This window comes from Mauremys reevesii, unplaced genomic scaffold (genome assembly GCF_016161935.1).
Source record: "Mauremys reevesii isolate NIE-2019 unplaced genomic scaffold, ASM1616193v1 Contig4, whole genome shotgun sequence".
Lineage (NCBI taxonomy): Eukaryota > Metazoa > Chordata > Testudines > Geoemydidae > Mauremys > Mauremys reevesii.
Window position 1 is genome coordinate 427,418 of NW_024100851.1, and position 11,952 is coordinate 439,369.

At 49.4% G+C, this 11,952-nt stretch overlaps 1 non-coding gene across 1 annotated transcript; it reads right to left on the reverse strand.

Moving 5' to 3' along the window:
* Nucleotides 1-970: 970 nt before the first annotated feature.
* On the reverse strand, nucleotides 971-1,043 carry TRNAK-UUU. The gene has a single exon. It is a non-coding gene; the product is annotated as a tRNA-Lys (tRNA).
* Nucleotides 1,044-11,952: the final 10,909 nt, after the last annotated feature.

An 11,952-nucleotide genomic window follows, 5' to 3' on the forward strand; every position in this document is an offset into this window, starting at 1 on the left:
TGCCTTGTTAAGATGCTTTTAACCCTGATCTGTTTATTTATGACACCTGCTATTGGCTACTGTCAGAAGACAAGATTCAGAGCTAGATGGACCTTTGGTCTGGCCCAGTGTGGTTTTTCTTATGGTTTAAATTACACTCACTGGCACTGATAATAGAGTTACTGAAAGTTTGGGAGTTAAGAGCTGATAGGTCAGTGGTCCAAGCCCCACATGGATGACCCCCACCCTCTGGGACGGGGCAGGTCTGAGCTCTTGCACCAAATGCTCATTGTGGCTGCCAGAATCTGTCGGCAGCTCATTTAGTTTACACACAGGGTTGAGTCCTTGATTCACACATCAAGGATAACAACCCTTTGTTTCTCCTGCCCCAATAACAAGGAGACTGGGAATCCAACACCAGCCACAAGTGATCATTTCGGCAAGCAACCCAACCTATTTCCAACATACTGTAAAATCCACATGCAGACTCATACATGAAACCTTGCAAGAAAATCTTCCTGAGGGGGCCTGAAGCACCTGCTGCTGGAGGGAAGGAGGGAGCTGTGGGTTGGGATTGAGGGGCACCGGGAATAGGAGGGGGCTGTGGGTTGGGACAGAGGAGAAGGCTCCGGTTGGGAGTGAGGAGCAGTGAGCATAGGAGGGACTGAGGGGCACTGGGAATAGGAGGGGACATGGGTTTGGGCTGAAGAGCATCTTCATTTGGGGATCCAGCAGGACAGGGGAAGGCAGCGGGTGATTCTAATTCCTTAGGGATATTCTGTGTGTTTGTATGTGCAGGGGAGGAACATGCTCTATGCCCAGAGGCCTTTATTCCTCCAGGCTGCAAGGACAGAGGGGCTGTCAAGGAGTTGTTCCTTCAATCCCCCCCACACAAAGGCCCTTCTTAGGAAAGGAAAATCCTGAAGAGAAAGAGTAACACCAAAGAAGACTCCAGAAAGTCAGGTTTTTACAATCATAGCGAGAAGTTTATCACCTGACCAGGGACTTGAACCCTGGACCCTCAGATTAAAAGTCTGATGCTCTGCCAACTGAGCTAGCCAGGCTCACACAGGAAAAGTGCAAGTTGGTGCAGAGGTGAAGCTAGTCAAGAAAAAGCGAGTGGGAAACAATTGGGGAAACCTGCTGCTCTCTCTCTCTTCCCAGCCCTGGCCTGGCTGGGTATTAGTGCTGGTTAAAAAGACGGGAAAATATCGGCATCTATCAGCCTTTCATAGCTGTACAAGACTTAGGCACAATACAGAGGTGCTCATCTGCAAGTGCCGAATGGTTGGATTGGCTAATGCAGCCTGTAGACGTCCAGGGCACACTGGGATATCGAGCCGAGTGTCCATCACCATCATCATTTCAAAGGGATAATGATAATGATGGGAAGGTTCACAACTGACTCAGCAGTTGCATACAAAGGTGCACGTTTGGCAGTTACATTGGGAAATTCTGGCTCCTTCTCAGGTTCAGGTTGGCCACCCCGGTCTAGATGTAGAAATACAACATTTAAACTTGAAAGAGGGGCCAATTTCCCCATCATTTCCCACCTTTACATCCAAACACGATGACTTTCTGAATGAACCCTCCTCGTTCAGCCAGAATATCTTGGGGTGGTTGTAGGAATCACTGGATAAAATTATCTGGACGCTGTTCTGAATCAGGTCAGAGCAGAGGTACCTAGTGATCTAGTCTGGCTGTAAAATCTATATATCAACACCAAATATGGTGTGAAATTAATCCTCAGAAACGGCTGTTCCCCACCCAGACCCCAGCAAGGGGCTCTCCAGGGAAGGGGGCTGTTGAGGAAGGAAAGAAGAAAGATGTCCTTCTCTCCCTGGAGGAACTGGGCTCTGCGCTTTGGACAGAAAGGAGGGGAAGCAAATGGTCACACGATGGCAGCAGAACCTAAGAAATGAAACACAACAGGCTTCTGAACAGTGAACGAACCTGACTCCTGTATCATGAAAAGCCAAAAAGCCGTTTCTTTCTATGCCCAGGAGAAAAGAGTTCCAATCATTCCTGCCTGTTTACTTTTGAATTATTTTACATTATAAAGAAAATTGTAACAAAATTAGTCTGAACTTGAGCTGCCTGTTATTAAAAGCTGGTTCCCCAATTCAGTTCCAACTGCTCTGCTAGAAACACCCCCAGGTCCCTGCTCACCCCAGGAATAGGAAAATGAGAAACCCCCACTGGGCACTGCCCTTGGCTCCAGGCTGCTGTCCCGGGGTGCGGGTGGGGACTGATTGTTTGCTGCTGAGGAGGGAGCCAGTAGAGGCCTCTGGTGCTCTGCTCCTAGCATCTGCCCGGCCCAGGCTGTCCTCTGCCTCAGCTGCTGCTCCCGGCCTGCTCTAGAGTCAAACACGCGGGGCCACCAGGGGAACAGAGGCTGGGACAGGGCAGCAGCCTGGGCTGGGCTGGGAAGATGCTGGGAGTTCTCGTTCCTGAGAACTGGCCCGGCTCCCTTCTCAACAGCAAACAAATCAATTCCATGTCCTCCCCAGAAAAACCAGCCTGGAGCCAAGGGCAGCAGGGGACGATTCCTCCAGTTCCCACCAAGGCAGGAGAGAATCCAGGGTGTTTCTAGCAGAGCTTATGGAACTGACGTGGGGAAACCAGCCTTTAACAACAGGCAGTTCCAGTTGAAGCTCAGTGTTTTTAACAATTTTTACAACATTAAATAACCCTTCAATCGTAGTGTCACCATCCATAACATTGCTTCAGCCTTACAGGTTCCCAAGTGCAAAACTAAACATCTTTTCAAACACAAGGGAGTGGAGCTCAGTCAGTGTTCAGAGTCATCCCCCATAGAAGAACCATGTTGTGGTACATACTGGCCCCATCATGTGGCCATGGCCTTTCCCTCCTCTCTGTCAAAAGTTTTAGTATTTTGCACAGAAACTTTCTTCCTCAGGAGACACCTGGTACCAGGGCTGCCAGCCACACAAACACCTTTAAGAGGAGGCGTAACCTGTCAAAAATGATCTCCTCCTTCAGTTCAGTGACACCTTGAAATGTTACTTGTCCCAGCAGAGCTGGAGGATTGAAAGCAGATACATCAAACCCCTGTGTAGCTCGCAGGAATGAACATAAACACTCCTGGTATCTGAAGAGATATTTAGTTTTACCCTTGGTAAACTACAAGACTAAAGGGAAAGGCAGTGGTGCCAAATATATAGAGTGAAACACGAAACAATTGTCATAGTTATGCCCATAGTGACTGCAAAATCTTTCTATATACTTATTATTTATTTTCTCTGGTGTCTATACATTGACTAGACCTTGACCAAGAAATTTGGCTCTTGATAAAATAATCAACTACCCCTGGTTAATGCAATGGACTAGAAATTGACTGGGGTCTCTCCACGCAGGTTCAAATCCTGCCAGCTAGAGATGCATTAGTATATTGTCATTACTGTTGTCTTAGCGCCTGAGCATCCACAGAGCCAAATCTGGTCTTGCTCTGAGGCTGTCTACACTTAAAATGCTGCTCTAGCACTGTGGAGAAGACCATTGCTACAGTGAGGGGAGGGGTTTTCCATCCCTGTAATAGCTACATTCACAGAACAATCTTTCCTTTCATTTAGCACTATCTAACCATGGCTTAGGTCAGCTTAATTATACTGGTTCTGGGTTTTTTCACACCCTGAAAGACATACTTGTTAGAGGGTTTATTCCATCACGCTCCCATTCCCTGGTCCTTCTCGCATGACCAGAGAGCAGCAATGCACAAAGCACAAAGGTGCAAACAATTCAATGTTTATTGGGGAAAACTTCCAGCAAGCAATTATTCCAATTTCCTTCCTCAGTGTCCCCCTTCCCAGCTCTGACACCACAGAGCCTTGCCTGTGTCCCTGTTCCCATTCCCTGTTCCTATTCCCCCCCTTAGCAAAACATAATTCCCCCTCCCCTCCCCTCCTTACTTCCTGATTGACTGCAGACTATATAGTAAAACTGGAGTTCTGCTTAGCTATACCCTAACCAATCATTTTATTGAAATGTAACTAACCAATCCTAACATAGTGTAACATGATTATCTAACCAATTATAGCCCACCACCTTAATTGGTTTACACTCAACAAATTAATTATACAGCAGACAGAAAGAATCACAGCACCAGACAGAGATTATACAGACAAGCAATAGGAAAGTGGGGACTACAGTGATAGAACAACACAGAAATGAGGATTTCACACCCCAGCTATTGATCAGTGAGTTGTTCCTAGATAGGATGCTATCATGGTAGAGGTTGTGGGCGCTGGTTGCTTAACTGTCTGGCCCCCAGGCAGGATTTTGAGGTTCACCATTACTGTCTCAGAATGCCAGCACCCATCTTTTGTTCACTTAAAATGCGAGCAGGGAGATTACAACACCACAGAACTCATGGAGCTCCAGGAAACGTGTAACTTTAGGTCCGGGTGAGTGTGTCTAAAAATCAGCTGTGCTGTAGAAGGTCTCTAGGAGTTGAAAGAGATGTGCCATCTCGACCTCCCTAAAGAGTTCATCAACTATTAATGAAAACTAGGGTTGATAAGTCATGTTTTTTGTAGCAGGAGGATGGTGGACTGGTCTAAAGTGCCAGTTTTAAGACTCTTTTTTCCCTATCTCTTGGATGTTCTGGTCTCTGAATAGAGATGTGGTTTCAAATCCCACTCCTGACATGACTATTTAATTCTATCTTTAGAAAATGGCCTCACTTCAATCTCCTGTGCAACAATAGAACCCCATTTGCTTAGCTTTTCTATTCCAGTAGTTGTGAGAGAAGCTCCAAACCAGAGGGAAACAGGGCCTGTTCTCTTGACCCATCAATTTTTGTCTTCCTTCATTCCAAGCCATTTTCTCAGAAACATCCGTATTTCCCACACTATTTTGTTTAATGTTCTTTGCTTTTATGAAACTTTAGGGTCATCATTTAATTGCCACACAACTGTACTTATGAAGTGAAGTGATATTTTTTGGATATTCTTGCAGAGAGTTTTGCTTTCTGACCTGGAATTGAACAGGGGCTGCCCGAGGGGGACAATGCTGCTCCCTTTTCTTGGCTCATCCAAAAAACATAAGTTCTTGGTGCCCTTTGTTTCCCTGTTCTTCAAAGGCAAATCAACTGGTGTAGCAGCTACTGAGAAAGCCTTAGAAAAGGGCCCCAAAATTGACAGCAGCTGGTTTCTGTAGTGTAGTGGTTATCACATTTGCCTAACTTGCAAAAGATCCCTGGTTTAAAACCAGGCAGAAACGTTGATACTTTCCTTCCTTTGGTCTTTTATCTCTCCAGGTCCTTTCTTAACTACATCCATAGCTTCTATGCTTTCTTCCTCATTTTTTTCCTTTCATGGAGCTTTAAATTGAAAAGGAGAGGGTTAGCCGGCATTTTGAGGGAAGGAACAGACCATCATTTGGGAGACTGCCAGCTCCATAACAAATCTGAGCGTAGAAGAATCCCAACCCATTGTCCTGCATATTTAGCTCCCAGCCAGCAGTTTTTCCCTTGCCTTTTTTTTTTTTTGAGCTAACCTTGAGTCCAGGGCACCCACTCTCTCTGCCCCACACATCAAATCTGGCCCTGCTGCAAAGTGACCCCTAAGAACCAGCAACCTGCACGAGAGCATGACTGGGGGGAAAAGGTTTCCCATGAATCTTATAAGCCACTGGATGCGTTGGAAAGAGGCAGGCTCTGAGCATAACAGTCAGCAAAGAAGGCCTGTTTGGGGATGTGGCTCAGTGGTACAGTGCCTGCTTTGCATGTATAAGGCCCTGGGTTCACTCCCCACGTTTGCCTTTCACCCCTGTTGCTTTGCTCAGGCCCAGCTGGCATGTGGCCCAGTCAGTCTCCCTGCACAAGTTACAGTCCTGAGCAGTGAGGGCAAAGTGCCAATTGCATGGAAGCTCCTAAAGCACCATGGTGAGGCTAAGATTCCCATCCACTGAGCTGCTTGAGGAGGGACTGGAGAGAAGGGTCCCATCAGCACAGAGGGAGGGACAAGGACATGGAGGGGCAGTCAGTGCTGAGAGAGGTCAGTGATTTATACAAGACACGGGACACTGGTTCTGGAGGGGACAGGAGGTGAGGGCAGCTTGTTTACAATGATGCTGAATAGAAAAAAAGGCTGGAGTCAACGAAACATGAGAGATAGAAGGAGAAGGGCAGCTCCACAGAGGGCCCTGGTGCTCATACACCCCAGTTCACAAGTACACAACATAAGAATGGCCACACTGGGTCAGATCAACGGTCCATCTAGCCTAGTAGCCTGTCTTCTTACAGTGGCCGATCCTAGGTGCCCCAGGGTTCCACAGGTTGACTGTGTGTTATGTGAAGAAATATTTCCTTTTGTTTGGTTTAAACCTGCTGCCTCTTCATTTCATTTGGTGACCCCTAGCTCTTGTGTCTAGAGGAGTAAATAACACTTCCTTGTTTACTTTCTCCAACCCAGTCATTGCTTTATAGACCTCTACCATCTCTTTTCCAAGCTGAAAAGTCTCAGCCTTATTAATCACTCGTCATATGAAAGCTGCTCCAGACCCCTAATCATTTTTGTTGCCCTTTTCTGAACCTTTTCCAATTACAATATATCTTTTATCAGGTGGGGTGACCACATCTGCAGGCAGTATTCAAGATGTGGGTGTGCCATGGATTCCTGTAGAGGCGCCCCGGCTTGTCCTAGATAGAGAGACTAGACAAACAGGGACCCAGCCCCCTACAGTGATCCATGGACAAGAACCTGGTTGTTAGTGGGGTGAAGGTTTCCTCTGGACAAAGGGAAGCTGAAATCCCTCAGGGTCCTGGAACTTAAGCAATGAAAGCTTCAAACCCTTTATAGCTGTGCGTTGAGGTGCATCAGCAGAAGGTTGGGCTGGAGCAGGGGTCAGCAACCGATGGCACACGTGCCAAAGATGGCACGCGAGCCAACTTTTAATGGCACGCTGGGGCCTGCCGGGACTCCAGTGTGCCATTAAAAATCCTGCCAGCACAGCAACTTGCCGGCCCCTCCCCTGCCTTCCCCTGGAGGCCTGCCACCACGCACACAGCGCTCTGGGGGCCAGGGCTCCGCACTCCCGCGGGGCAGCGTTTGGCTCTGCAGGAAGTGAGAGACGCTCCCCGCTCATCCAGCGCCCTGCCACCTTGCGCACAGCACTTTGAGGGGCGGGGCGTGGCTGCGCGCGGCAGCCAGGCTCCGAATGAGCAGGAAGCCTCATGGTAAGGGGTCCGGGGCTGGGGGTTGGGGTAAGCGGGGGCAATCAGGGGACAGGGAGCAGGGTGGGTTGGATGGGGGTGGGATCCTGGGGTGGTTGGGGTGGGGTCTCTGGAGGGGCAGTCAGGGACCGGGGTGGATGGGGCATGGGAGTCCCGGGTCTGTTAGGGGTGGGGTGGATAGGAGACAGGGCAGTCAGGGAACAGGGAGCAAGGAGGGTCCTGGGGAACAGTTAGGGGTCTTGGGGTTCAGGGAACAAGGAGCTGGGGCGTTGGATGAGTCGGGAGTTCTGGGGGCTGTCAGGAGGTAGGGGTGTGGAGAGTGGTTGTGGCAGGCAGAGGGCTGGGGGTGTATGGGTCCAGAGTTCGGGGTCCTGTCAGGGGCGGGGAGTGGTTAAATAGGCATGGGAGTCCAGGAGGTTCTGTCTGGGTGCGGGGGTGTGGATAAGGGTTGGGGCAGTCAGGGGACAGGTAGGGGGTAGGGTCCTAGGTGGGCAGTCAGGGGACACGGGGCAGGGAGGCTTAGATAGGGAGTGGGGTCCCAGGAGGGGGTAGTCAGGACAAGGAGCGGGGGGGAAGGGAGTTCGGGGGGGCAGTCACCCAGCCCTCTGCCCGGAGCCCTGACCCCCCCCCATGCCCCCCAGGCCCCTGGCCTGAGCCTTGCACCCCCACACCCCACCCAGGCCCCTGCCCTGAGCGCTGTACCACCCGCCTCTGTTGACTCCTTCACCCTCCACCCCCTGACCCCAGCTCTGACTCTGGCACCCCACACACCCAGACCCCTACTCTGACACCGGCACCCCCTCACATGCCCCCAGCCCTGACTCTTGCACCCCCCCCATCCCCAGCCCCGCCACCTCCCCTGCACCCTGCACATCCCCACCCCACCCTGAGCAGCAAACGGGAGCTCCTGCACCCTCTGCACACATTCCCACCTGCACCCCTCACACCAAATGGGAGCTCCCCAGGTAAGTGCCCCCACACCCAAAACTTCTGCCCCAACCCTGAGCCCCCTCCTTCATTCTAGCCCCTGGCCAGACCCTTCATCCCCAGCCCTGTGCTCGGTCCATTCCCATCCTCAGCTCAGTGCAGAGAGAGGAAGAGAATGGGCCAGAACCAGGGAGAAGGTAGGTACCCACTGTATGTGGGCAGAGCCGGGACCCCAGACCGGCGGCGGGCTGAGCGGGTCCGGCAGCCGGGATCCCGGCTGGCAGGAGCCGGAGGATGGAACCCCTGAGCGGCAGTGGGCTGAGCCGCTCAGCCACTGCTGGTCTGGGGTCCCAGCTGCTGGCCCCGCACAGCCCGCTGCCGGTCTGGGGTTCTGGCTGCCAGACCCTTCCCAGCTGGGGTCCTGGCCGCAGGCCCCACTCAGCCCACTGCCAGCCTAGGTGAACAGAACCCCAGACCAGCAGCAGGCTGAGCAGGCCAGCGGCGTAAGATCAACATTTTAATTTAATTTTAAATGAAGCTTCTTAAACATTTTGAAAACCTTGTTTATTTTACAATACAACAATAGTTTAGTTATATAATATAGAGACTTGTAGAGAGAGACCTTCTAAAAAACATTAAAATGTATTACCGGCATGCAAAACCTTAAATTAGACTGAATAAATGAAGACTTGGCACACTGCTTCTGAAAGGCTGCCAACCCCTGGGCTGGAGGAACCTGGAGAGTACATTTCTGATCTACATTTCTATTTGTTTGGTTTTTGTAGGTTAAATTAATGCAGCCTCTGGTCCACTCTCTCCCAAGGGTGTAATGTTGCTGTGCACAATGAGAAATCTTGGGGAAAGATTGAAATGAAATGGAAGCAGCATATGGTGGCAGAACCTAAGGAATTAAAAGCCCATTGATTCTTACGTGTGTGCATTGACTCTGAACCAGAAGTGTAATTTTTCTCGCTTTGTGGCTGCAGACAGTAAAATATTTAAATATCTATCAGGGATGGTCTAGACAGTATTTGGTACTGCCATGAGAGCAGGGGACTGGACTCGATGACCTCTCGAGGTCCCTTCCGGTCATAGAGTCTATGAATCTATGAAACTCTGGCTTTTCCTGAATGCTGTAGACACTGGAGAAGAATAATGGGGGGAGAAGAAAGACAGAGAACACAGAGAGACAATCAATGACTGAAGATGTCCCAACTCCATCTTGCTCCTCACAGGTGTTCAGAAAGCTGGGTAGATGTAGGTTTCAAATATCAAGGGGCTCTCCACATACCTGATCTCTCTCCCCCGGCTCCCATTTTAGCATTAACTTTTATTTTGAAATGTTTGGCTTACCCCTGATCTTCTCTTTCCCTAACTGTATTGCAAGTTGGGTGGGTTTTTTGTTGTTTTTTTGCTTCCCTTTTGTTCATATCAATATAATTGTAACAACAAAGGAATCTGTAGGAGCAAAAACTGACTCAAAACTTTATTTCCCCATCATGCAGGAACATGGTACAAACAGCTCACGCAGCTGGAATCATCACACGGAAGCCAGGGGATGGGAGATGCAGGTTTCCAAGTGTTCTGTCTTCTCAGATGACACATTCCAGCCCCTTGTATTCCTCCCTCCTGTGTGACATGCTGGGCTTTGACACATTTATTGTCTCATTCTATGGATAATGTGATTGTAACACAATGTGACTGAAATTAAACCACTTCCATACAAGGAACCAACAAAAGAGAAAAGCCATTATTGCATTGGCTAGGAATCAAACCCAGGTCAACTGTTTGGAAGGCAGCTATGCTCACCACTATACCACCAACACAGCTGGCGGGAGCAGCTTTCCTGCAGGCTACGTGTGCTGGCAAAGGGGGTTACACGTGACCATGGAGCTAGTAAGCAGGGTGGATGGGCTGGAAGCCGCCTGACAGCTGGGAGCAGAGTTAGGGGGTAAAGGTGAAAACAGATCTCAGTGGGAGCTGACCCCACACCCAACCTGCCCCTAGGAGAGGGGAACTGAAGCTCAATTTCAATCATAGAAAAATCTTCCCTAAGAAGGAAGGGGACGGCTTGTTTTAAAGACAAGGTTTGTGGGTTTTGCCCACTACATACAGAGGGGCTGGATAGTGCTGAGTCCAGACAAGACTCTGGTAGGATAAGGAAGAAATTCAGGCTGCCAGTGAGCTGAAGGAGGGAGATGATATTTTGACAGCGATGGACACCTCATCTTATAGGCCTTTGTCTGCCTCCTTTCTAGTGACTGTTTGGCACAGGAATGCAGCCCCCACTCCTGGGTGTCTCCTGTGGAAATGATGTTTCTGTGCAAAACACAAAAGCTTTTAACAGAAAGGAGGGAAAGGAAATGGCCATGCAGTGGGACAGGAATGTAAGGAATGAAACAGCAGATACTTCTCCCACGTGCATTGACTTTGAACCTTGTTGTTTGCCGTGTTGTTATATCCCTGTTGTTCCCTGGACATGAGAGGTGGGGCAGGGAGGTGGGGGCTCACATATCGTCTTTCAAAGGACCAAGGAAGGGAGTGTTATTTACTCCTTCTCATAACACAAGAACTAGGAGGAGTCACCAAATGAAATGAATAGGCTATAGATTTGAAACGAAATATTTCTTCGCACAATGCACAGTTAACCTGGGGAACTCTTTAGCAGAAGATGTTGTGAAAGCCAAGACTAGAACAGAGTTCAAAAAAGAACTAGAGAAGTGCACAGAGGATAGGTTCATCAATGGCTATTAGCCAGGATGGGCAGGGATGGTGTCCCCAGCCATTGTTTTCCAGAAGCTGGGAATGAGCAACAGGAGAACCACAGAGCAATGACAAAGCCAGGTTGTCATGGGCGAGTAGTTAGGGGGATGCACTAAAAATCCAGTGGAGTCATCCCCCTCCTCTCCACCCCCAAGCAGCTCTGAATCTTGATGACTCTGATGCTGAAATTCCACTGCCTCAGCATCCTCAACCCCCACTGGAGGCCAGTGTAGAGTCTTTAGATCCCTGTTCATATTTCATACTCCAGCTGATGCACCATTCCTGCCCAGCAACTCACCGTCTGCCCCAGAAGAACCAGCTGGTGGGCCGCACCCACAGGAAGACAACTTATACCGCTCCCCTCAGAGCAGCAGCCGCAGCAGTTGGCAGCTAATCCCCACCTAAGGCTTTGGGGAAGGAGATGGGGATCATGTGTTATTTCTTCCGTACATCGAGTCTCACGGTGTTTTAACATATTTCTCTCTAACACTGATTTAAATTTAGAGCCCCTCCCCCCAGTTCTGCTTTGTAAGAGCCTCATTTCTGTACATAAAACAGAAGAACAACCAGACTGGGTCAGACCAACGGTCCATCCTGCCAAGTGTCCTATCTCCCAAGAGCAGTCAAAGCCAGATGCTTTAGAGGGAATTAACAGAACATGTAATCATGAAGTGATCCATCCCGTTGCCCATTCCTAGTGTCTTTACAGATGTGACCACAAAGAGACACTTGCAGCTACTTAGAATCATAGAAGATTAGGGTTGAAAGAAACCTCAGGAGGTATCTAGTCCAACCCCCTACTCAAAGCAGGACCAATCCCCAACTAAATCATCCCAGTCAGGGCTCTGTCAAGCTGGGTCTTACAAACCTCTAAGGATGGAGATTCCACCACTTCTCTAGGGAACCCATTCCAATACTTCACCACCCTCCTAGTGAAAAAGTGTTTCCTAATATCCAACCTAGACCCCCACCACTGCAACTTGAGACCATTGCTCCTTGTTCTGTCGTCTGGCCGAGCTCCATTCTCTTTGGAACCCCCCTTCAGGTAGTTGAAGGCTGCCATCAAATCCCCCCTCATTCTTCTCTTC